This window comes from Euphorbia lathyris, chromosome 3, assembly GCF_963576675.1.
Source record: "Euphorbia lathyris chromosome 3, ddEupLath1.1, whole genome shotgun sequence".
Classification (NCBI taxonomy): Eukaryota; Viridiplantae; Streptophyta; class Magnoliopsida; order Malpighiales; family Euphorbiaceae; genus Euphorbia; species Euphorbia lathyris.
The window spans coordinates 33,808,783-33,818,756 of record NC_088912.1 but is presented as its reverse complement, the minus strand read 5'-3'; the positions used below and the strand labels follow the sequence as shown (position 1 = coordinate 33,818,756).

General features: G+C 35.5%; 1 pseudogene; it reads left to right on the top strand.

Annotated features, from left to right (window-relative positions):
- Positions 1-648: 648 nt before the first annotated feature.
- On the top strand, positions 649-7,171 carry LOC136222030 (histone deacetylase 9-like; annotated as a pseudogene).
- Positions 7,172-9,974: the final 2,803 nt, after the last annotated feature.

Genomic DNA, 9,974 nt, shown 5'->3' with positions numbered 1-9,974 from the left:
TCAATTTGAGAAATAATACATCAAATTGTCATCTCAATCACAAAATTTATCATCTACCCTTTACATGTACGTTTTTTTTTTATTACTCATTAGTAATAGATTACAAATGTACGTGAAAAAAAAAGTTATACTGTATTTTGTACGTGTTGGATAGAAAAATTTAAATATTTCGTCGAACTTAAAAATATTAATCTCTAATTCTATTACTAAATCACAAAAAATAGGAAAACTTCTTTTTAGAACTAACTGTTATATAGCTAATGCAGAATAAGTAGCAAAATATTTTAATCTGAAATTAACCAAAATTACCAACGTTATGGGTAAAAATGCTATTGATTGCCAACATTGGGGTAAAATTATACCATTTTAGACGTTAGAGTTAAAATTGCTCGTGATTATTAACGTTAAGAGTATTTTTACACCTTATCGCCACCATTGATTTTTGCTTACTATTTTCACTTCCCTACAATTTTGACTTACTATTTTCACTTCCCTCCAATTTTTTCTTACACACTGTTTTCAATTCCCTCTAATAATTTGTTCCAATTTTCACTCCCTACTCATTTAGTTATCACTTACTTTTCCGTTTCCCGCCCATTCGTTTCCACTTTCTCACTGTCTGTCTCTTTCTCCCTTTCTAACTTTACTGGTAACCCTAACGTTACTCGGTTTCTCACGATTCCGCTCTTTCTCCCTTTCTCACTTTCACTCTCACCGGTCCTTCTCTCATTCAGATCTCAATTTCACTCTCATGGTCGTAACCCCTTTCTCATGCGTTTTCCCCTTTCTCTTAGTGTCTGCATTTCGGCACTGTAACCCTCTTCCTTCAATTAGGAACTTCTAGGTTTCTCATCAGACTCAACGGATTAGAAAATGAAGCTCATTTCTTTCTTACCAAAAAATCCACTATTAAGAACAAGGACAGAGACAAAAGAAGCTCATTTCTTGCTCCTTGCGCGCTGGTCTCCAGGTCTTCATCTCTCCATTCTCTCTGTTTATTTGTTGCATTTCTTTTACTTGACTTAGGAGTTTAGGTTTGAATTCAAGAAACTTTAATTGAGAACCGATGCAAATTTATTGATATTTTCTTCAAATAGTACATTTATTTGGTTATTTTTTGTGATTATTGATTTCGGTTGTGCTCAAGTGTTAATTAAATTAGGATGGGTATGTTGATCTAGTACAGACGGTACAAAAGCATGGCCTATCATATTCTTTCTCTTTTTGTTTTTCTCTTATTTGGATTATAGCTTGTAATTTGATATGTGCATTCCTGTATCACTATTGCATCTCAACACGTCTAAGAATCCATCAAAAATGGAAATGAAGTTGAAAATCAGGAGCCCATTTTAGATGCTGATCTTGAAAACATAGTTGGTGTTAGAGACAACTCTGAGTTAGAGGTATTGCCCTTTATGGAATTGTTTTTGCTCTGTCTATGAAACTGATAATCATAATTTTGAATTACTTAAGACTTCTTATAATTTAGGAAATTGATCCTCCCAGAACACTTCAATGTGAACTTCGGCCCTACCAAAAGCAGGCTTTATATTGGATGACTCGGCTTGAGAAGGGAAAACACACAGATGAGGGAGAAACAACTCCTCACCCGTGTTGGGAGGCTTACCATCTATATGAAGATTCAAGAAATTAATAGCTGAAGACGAACTGGCATGATGACCTTCCATTACCAAATTCAGAACTCATAGTTAGAGACTTTTGGGGACTTTATCACCCAAAAGAACATGGATTGTTCTGAAATGCATGTGCAGAAGAGGAGGGCCTATACTCTGAAGATATTCAAGACCTGAAATTGAAATTTTACTGCATGAAACAGAAATTTGAAGTAACATTAATTAACTAGTCTATATATATAGCTTTTGCAGCTGCTGAAGCAATTGTTAACCTTTGCTTCATTTCCAGCTTTCCAATATGTAAACCTTCACTATCTAAGGACAAGGTAAAATATGAGAGAATGTTTTTCGCCTAAAGAAAATAGACTGCTAGGGAAAGGGAAAGGGATAGTTAGATTACCATAGAGGTAACTTTATATGTTTTGGTTCGCGATAGTCATATACAAGTAATTATTGATGACTATCTTCACAATATCCAATAAGTTCAACAAGATGCTTATGTTGAACAAAAGCTATGCGTTTCACCTACATTGTACAGTTTTTTTTTATGCAAAGTGTCGAGGAAACTTGAGATTTCAATTTTAACAAAATTAAGTTATACCTTATGAATGAAATCCGGAAATGGCTTATGTAGGCGTTTCTTGATAGCTACAATTGATCCATCAGGAAGTAGCCCTTTGTACACAAACCCGAATGTGAATTCACCTATGATATTACTCTGACTGAAAATGTTTTTTTAATCTTTATTTTTGCAATGCAGTGGCCTCTCAAGGCATATCCTGCTGAGCTTGCTCAGTTCCACTCTGCTGACTATGTTGAATTTTTGCACCGGATTACGCCAAATTCCCAACAATGTTTGCAAATGAATTAGTCAGATGTATGGCCTTTTCATTTCCCATTTACTTGATTTTGATTATAATTTTTGTGGTTGTTTCTGATACTATTGGGTTGCATTAAATGTAAACGTTGGAAAGTGTTAGGTTAGAACTGATTGAGGTTTAACAGTTAGTGTGTTTGAAATTAGCAGTGTTTGGCATGGTTAGAAGGAAGTGGAATATTGATAAATTGACTTTTCTGCTCAATTGGATGTTATATACATATTTCAGACACGGTTTTAGAGTCAATCAGGATATTTGTTCTTCATTTGAAATGCAGTGCGATATTAATATTAAGCATTAAATCCTCTTAGGGCCATCAAGTAGAGAGAGAGAGATGAGTTACGTATGGTGTTATTTTTTAGATTGGTTTGGTAGATGTGATGCGTTTTTTTTTTTTGTATGATGAACTAAAGGTTAGAGTTTAAGATGGTTAGATCACGTTTTAGGTTATTCAGGCAGATCTTTCTTAGGTATTCGTTCTGGCATTTTGTCAATGAAGCTTTAAGGTTGTTAACTATATGCTTGCTTACATTGACGCTGAAACTTTGATGTTTAAGATTATTACTTGATAAAAAAAAGTTTCACTTGTGAACTTTTCCTTTCCCCAGATAATCTTGGAGAACATTGCCCTGTTTTTGTAAACTTGTTGGAATGTTGCCAAATTTATGCTGGTGGAACAATAGGTAAGCAATGAATTAATGTGTAGCTTGGTTTAGATATCCTAGTCAACCATATTTGCTGCTGATTGATGATTATTAACAGACGCTGCACGTAGATTAAACAATCAACTATGTGATATTGCTATAAATTGGGCTGGTGGATTATATCGCACCAAGAAGTGCCAGGCATCTGGATTTTGTTACATCAATGACTTAGTTTTGGGAATTCTGGAGCTTCTGAAGCATCATACATGTGTTTTGTATATTGATATAGACGTGCATCATGGTGATGGTGTTGAAGAAGCCTTTTATTAAACTGATAGGTACTAAAACTTTCTCATTGTATAATGCATTTGGATCATGAATACATTAGTAAAGCTATGGGAAAGATAGATGAATTTTAGTTTTATGTTGCTACTGCAAGTATAATACATTTTTTTGATGTAGCAATTGAATGATGGTATTCGTCATTTGGTCCAAGCTTCTAGAAAAATTGTTGTAGAAAACACATAAGATATGGCAGTTATAGCTGGTTAATAAGAATCTCCTCCACTGGAATTTTTCTTGTTATTACTTATAATTTTCGAGGGCGAGCCTTGGCGCAACGGTAAACGTTGTTGTCGTGTGACCAAGAGGTCACGGGTTCGAGTCTTAGGAGCGGCCTCTTGCCAAATAAATTGGTAGGGGAAGGCTTGCCCCCAGTACACCCTTGTGGTGGGACCCCTCCTCGGACCCTCGCTCAGCGGGGACGCGTATTGCGACCGGGCCGCCCTTTATTACTTATAATTTTCATACATCATTTATGTACTCTTTTTCTGTTGACAGCCAGTATCAATCTAATAAAATGGTTTTTGATTTGATGGCCTAACCAAGCAATTGAAAGAAATATAGATATTTCAAAAAAAAAAAAAAAACATCTGGAAAAGTAATTTGTATTCAAGGGTGATGACTGTTATGATTTGAGTTTTTGAACTCTAATTAAGTATAAAGTTCTGAGGCAGGGTGATGACTGTTAGTTTCCACAAGTTCGGAGATATGTTCCCTGGAAACTGGAGATGTTGAGGTATTATTTATGCTAATGCTTTGATATTTATTTAATAATTGGAAAAATTCAATTCTTTAATTTTTCTTCATATTGAAAAAGAATAAGCTTTCATTTCTCCATGCTATTTTTAGTGTTTTTATTAAACACAGTTTTTAGCAACTGCTACTTTAACCTTTCCTTGGTTACTTAATAACTTAATTTCTAAGTAGAGATGCACAAAGTTTTTAGCAACTGCTACTTTAACCTTTATTGGTTACTTAATAACTCAACTACTAAGTAGAGATGCAGATGAAGTTGCTCTTGGTAGTTGGCACGTTCTATTTTGCATACCTAAAACTTGGAATCTTACATATACTGCTCTAAATCTATAGCAAGTTTACACAAACGTATTTTCTTTTATTTCTGTTATATATATATATATATATATAGTATACGGTACAAAAATATCCCTAAGGTTTGCATTCAAGAGCAATTGTACCCCTAACGTTTAAAATAGTGCAATTTTACCACACACAGTTTTCCTTAGTCTACATCAATTGAATATCCGTTGAATTTTTTTTTTTGTCCAACTCCTACAAAATACAATATATTTTTTATTTTATTTTTAAACTTTTTTTCCACGTGTACTCATATGATTGTGATCTCTTACTAATTAGTGATAAGATAACACATATATAAAGAGTAGATGACAATAATCATGATGGAGAAGATATTTTGATGAATTATTTGACCAAACTTATCAATATTAGGGGTAAAATTGCTCTTGGCTGCCAACGTTAGGGGTAAAATTGCACCATTTTAGACATTAGGGGTAATATTGCTCATGATTGTAAACATTAGAGGTATTTTTGCACCTTATCCTATATATATATATATATATATATATATAGTATTTGAGCCTGATTTGTAATTAAATATGTGCCCATGTGTATGCTTATATATGCGCCTATTTGAGTGTATGTATGCTTGGAAGTTGGAACTTATCTTTTGCCCTTAAAAGTTGATTCCTTTTCCTGCATGTCCTTTTCAAAAGTCCAACTCAAAAATCAGGGCACATTTTGATATGTTCTGTATTGAAGGATATAGGAGGAAAAGAAGGGAAGTTCTATGCAATAAATGCTTCGCTGAAGGATGGAATAGATGACACTAGCTTCAACCGACTATTCAAACAGTAAGCTCTGGTTTAAAACGCTTGATAGCTTTTGTTTTGATTGAATTATTCTAGACTATGACATCTATCATAAGCACTTCGTGTGAAGATACGGTCTCATTAATTAGAATGAAGGATAACTTCAGAGCAAAAAATCAACACACTGATGGAACACACTTCAGAAACCGGTTGAGGACACTTAATTGCATTTTTACCTGTTTTGTGAAAGCCATTAATTTAGTCGAAATAACATTGTTTTCCTTTTTAACAATTTTTTCGTACAAATAACTGGTTGAACACATTGACCCCTAACCCAGTTGTCAATTTAGTTCGACTTTCGGTCCAATCTTTAAAACGTTGCAACTATATGTTGCACAAAAACTCGTTTTAGTAGCGTTTTTGTGTTTTGTATCCGTTTCCATTTCTGTTTCTTTTTTGTTTCCTAGCTATATTTTTAATGTTTGTTAAAAATAATTTCCATTTCTGTTTCCTTGCAACATAGTGTTTCATGCTAGCAATGAAATTAATATGCTTGTTCTTTTCATTTCTATTGGATACATACATCTTAAGTTAACTTTCTTTGAGGGAGAATATTCAATTATCATAAAAGTACTTAGTTGATTTTGTAGCATGAACTGCTGAGAAAAGATCATCCCTCTGCTAGGTGAGGGCTTCTTAAAATTTGTTTTAACATCAACTAACTTAGTAAATTTATCAGTTTGGTACTTGATATCTTTCATGTTATTTATTTATTTTCATACAATGGTGATACGGTTTATTTGAAGTGAATTGATGAATCAATTATCCATGCCTCTTCATTAAGTATGTGGTGATGTGCTAATCTCATTTTACTGGAAATTATGTTTGGCAGGCACATAACAATCTTGGAAGTGTGTATGTACACTGGTAAATATGAGTTGGCAGCTGATTGCTACATAAATGCCCTTAAAATAGGGCATACAAGAGAATATGAAGGGCTTGCACGAGTCCATTTTCTCATAAATGATAAGGCTACTGCACATGAGGAAATGAGAAAGTTCATAGAGAAGGCAATGAACAATGCATCTTCTTATGGGAAAAGGTCAGAATACTGTGCTCATGAACTCACAGAAGCAGATCTGGAGATGGTGACAAAATTATATCCATCTCGAGTGTGCCCTATAGATATCGAGTTGCAGGTTAGATCCATGGCTTGTGCACTACTACTAAATAGATTTCAAATATCATTGTACTCACTATCCCATCTAATTCTACTTCTACCTTTGCATATTCATATAGGCACTCACCCATACCCTTCAAGTGCATCCCTAAGTTCACTACACCTTTTCTACCTGCATTCATTTTATGGAACTGTATGCACTTTATTTAAATCAGAATTTTTTTTGTTTAACCATCTGCACTTTATTTAAATCAATTTTTTTTTGTTTAATTGTGTGCATTATTTAAATCAGAATTTTGAAGATGCAAAAGAGCAATTCAAAATGGAAATCAGAGAGGAAATCATAGACGGAGTGAAGAATGAGATTAGAGAAGAAGTGAAGATTGAACTATAAGCTCATCTTGAATTTCTTGTACAAAAGTTGAGCCTTATGAACTCATCACTCAATATAAATTTGGATGGTGTTCTTTCTACAGTTCGTTCAAATGAATGCGACGAATGATTTATTTATGCTTCTGATGCTATTTAGGATTTGGGATTTTATTATTTAGGTACTTTTAGATATTGATATTTAGGTACTTTTGAATATTGTTGCTCGTGGATGTTTACTTAAACAGGCGTTGTCTTTTGGATTGTAAATATCAACGTTGCCTTTATGTTACAAACGTCGTTGCCTTCTATTATAAACATTGTTGTCTTCTGTTATAAACATCGTTGCATTTTCTAAATGAAAACAGTTGTCTTTACGTTATAAACTGTTGCATTTGTAAGAGAAAAATTGTTGCTATAAAATAAATTCGTTGCCATTGCTATAGCACCGTGTTGCTTTACTTAATGAAAACCGTTGATTTAGAAAAATAATTGTTGCCTTCCCCAAAGAAAGTCGTTGCATTTTATAGCAATATGTGTTGCTAAAGGTTAAAAAGTCGTTGCCTTTACTATAAAATACTGTTGCTATAAGACACAAAAACTTGTTGCCAGAGGACTAAAACGTTGCCTAAAGTTTGAAATAGTGTTGCCTTTGCTTACAAACGCAACGATTAAATCATTGCTTTTGGTTTCATTTTTCGTTGCCTTTAATTGATCCTTCGACCGTTGCACTTTCTGAAAACGTAAAAGCAACGATAACGTCATTGTTGCATTAGATAACATTTTCGTTGCCTTTGAGAGGAAAGGCATCCGTGAATTAATCAACGAAAATAAATTGATCAAAATCGTTGCCTTAGCCCATTTTTGACCAAAATGCAACAATTTTCGGTGCCCAACGTAACGAAACAGCATCATTGCAATAGGCATTCTATGGTGTAGTGCTAGGGCTGTAATCGAGCCGAGCCGAGCCGAGTTTTGGCCTGTTCAAGCTCGGCTCGCTATAAAATTAACGAGCTCGAGCCCGAGCCAAGCTTGCTATAAAATTAACGAGCCGAGCCCGAGCCGAGTTTTGGCTTGCTCAACGAGCTTGAGCCGAGTTTCGAGCTTGTTTCGAGCCCAAAATCATCTTTTGGAATTGGTTCATTAAGAAAATTATCTAACCATGAATTATTTGTGAGTAAATTGTTAATTATATTTGTGAAGTTTGCTCGCAAATAACTCTTTAATTGTGTACATAAACAAACTCACAAGCAAAGTTCGTGAAACAAGATGCTTACAAATAGTTCGTCTATTACTCATTTATTATGTTTGTGAACGAACTCATCTAATAGCAAATGAAATAATATTAAGTTTAGATATTTGTGAACTAAACAAAACTATATAGTTTTCAATAAAACTAAAATTTGTTCATAAATGTTCTAATCGAGTCAGCTCGCGAGTTTTCGAGCCGAGCTTTGATCTGCTCAAGCTTGGCTCGTTTACGAACCGAGCCAGTAAATCGTATTCATGAACGGTTCCTTTACAAATCGAGCCGAGCTTTTATCGAGCCGCTCATGAGCGGTTCTGTTCATTTACAGCCCTAGCAAACCTGTAGTTTTATACTAAAAACCTGTTTACCAAATATGATCAATATTAAAGATGCGAAAAAGATAGTAGACCATTTATAAATATGTGGGACAATTATTAAACATCAAAACATTGAATGGAATTTGAGTAAAGATTAAGTTGGGTTTTGAAAAGTTCACTTTCATTTAGCCAATGAAGTCAAAAAATTATTTTCCTTCCAATTCCAATTGGGGTTTGGAGTCAATTTTATTTTTTGGAATTAACTAACTAACTACCTAATAATTTCGAAATAGAAAATTGAAATGAGTTGAATTTGAAAGGTATGGCATTCTCAATTTCCAAGGCACTTCATGTAGTCACGGTCAATAGTGCGTCTTTTACCCTTTTATAAAGTGAGCGACTATATACCACCCCCTAATTCCGGTTCATCGCACCCTGTTGACCATATTACCCTTCTCATTATTTCAAACAAGAAATTTGAAAATTCCAAATCCTCTCTACTTTCTTTCCGTTTTCAAAAAACCGACCTAAAACGACATGGCACAAAAAGTAGGCAAGGGCAAAGGATACATGGGTATTACGGTAAGTTTTTCCATTCAAATAATTAACGAATTCATGATTTTTGGCTCCGAAATCGGAAAAAAAAAACCAGAAATCGCACCAGGCGGGTGCGATTTACTTGTTCCGCCTACGGTGGAACGCACGAACTGTGCGTTCCACCGTAGGTGGAACAAGTACGCGCGGCGCACGCGTTCCACCTACGGTGGAACGCATATGAGCCGCGCGCTCCACCGCATGGTGGAGCGCGCGGCGCGCCCGTTTGGCCTACGGGCCAAACGTTTGCGGCGCACTAGTCGGCCCTATGGCCGACTGGTGCGCCGCAAACGTTTGGCCCGTCGGCCAGGTGGTGTAAGCCACCCGCCCAGGCCAAAAAGGGTCAAATTTTGTTTTTTTTTTTAAAAAAAATTGTACGGACCGAGCGTAGGCAGATCCGAACACATAAAAAATAAAAAATTTATGGTAAATTGAATATAAAAAATAAATAATATTACAGGATGAGGCGAGATCTGACCGCAGACACACGTCTTCACGTCTTGTTACTGCATCTGCTCGGCGGGAGCGGACGAAGTAGCAGCGGTTCATGGCGGACGCCCGGAGGGCACATGCAGCACAGGCGGAGCGTGCTGAGGGACATGATGAGGCGGCTGATATAGAGATGGACGGAGATGACTCTATGCCTCGTCCTAGTTCTGATACTATCCCCATACATCGTGGCGTCATGACGAGGGGTCGAGATGGACGATTTTCTTCTACCACAGGATCGTCTTCTGATAAGAGAAATTTAAAAATCTGCTTATTTTTATTTGTTTTAATCGTGATTATTGGAAAATATACCAAAAATTTAATGTAAACCGTTTACTGTAATTTCAGGTAGCAGCAAGCGATCGAGGAGTGCTACAGAGGATGACTGGGTTGTGAAGGACCCCGTACCCGGGGGTCCATTTGATGGTGCT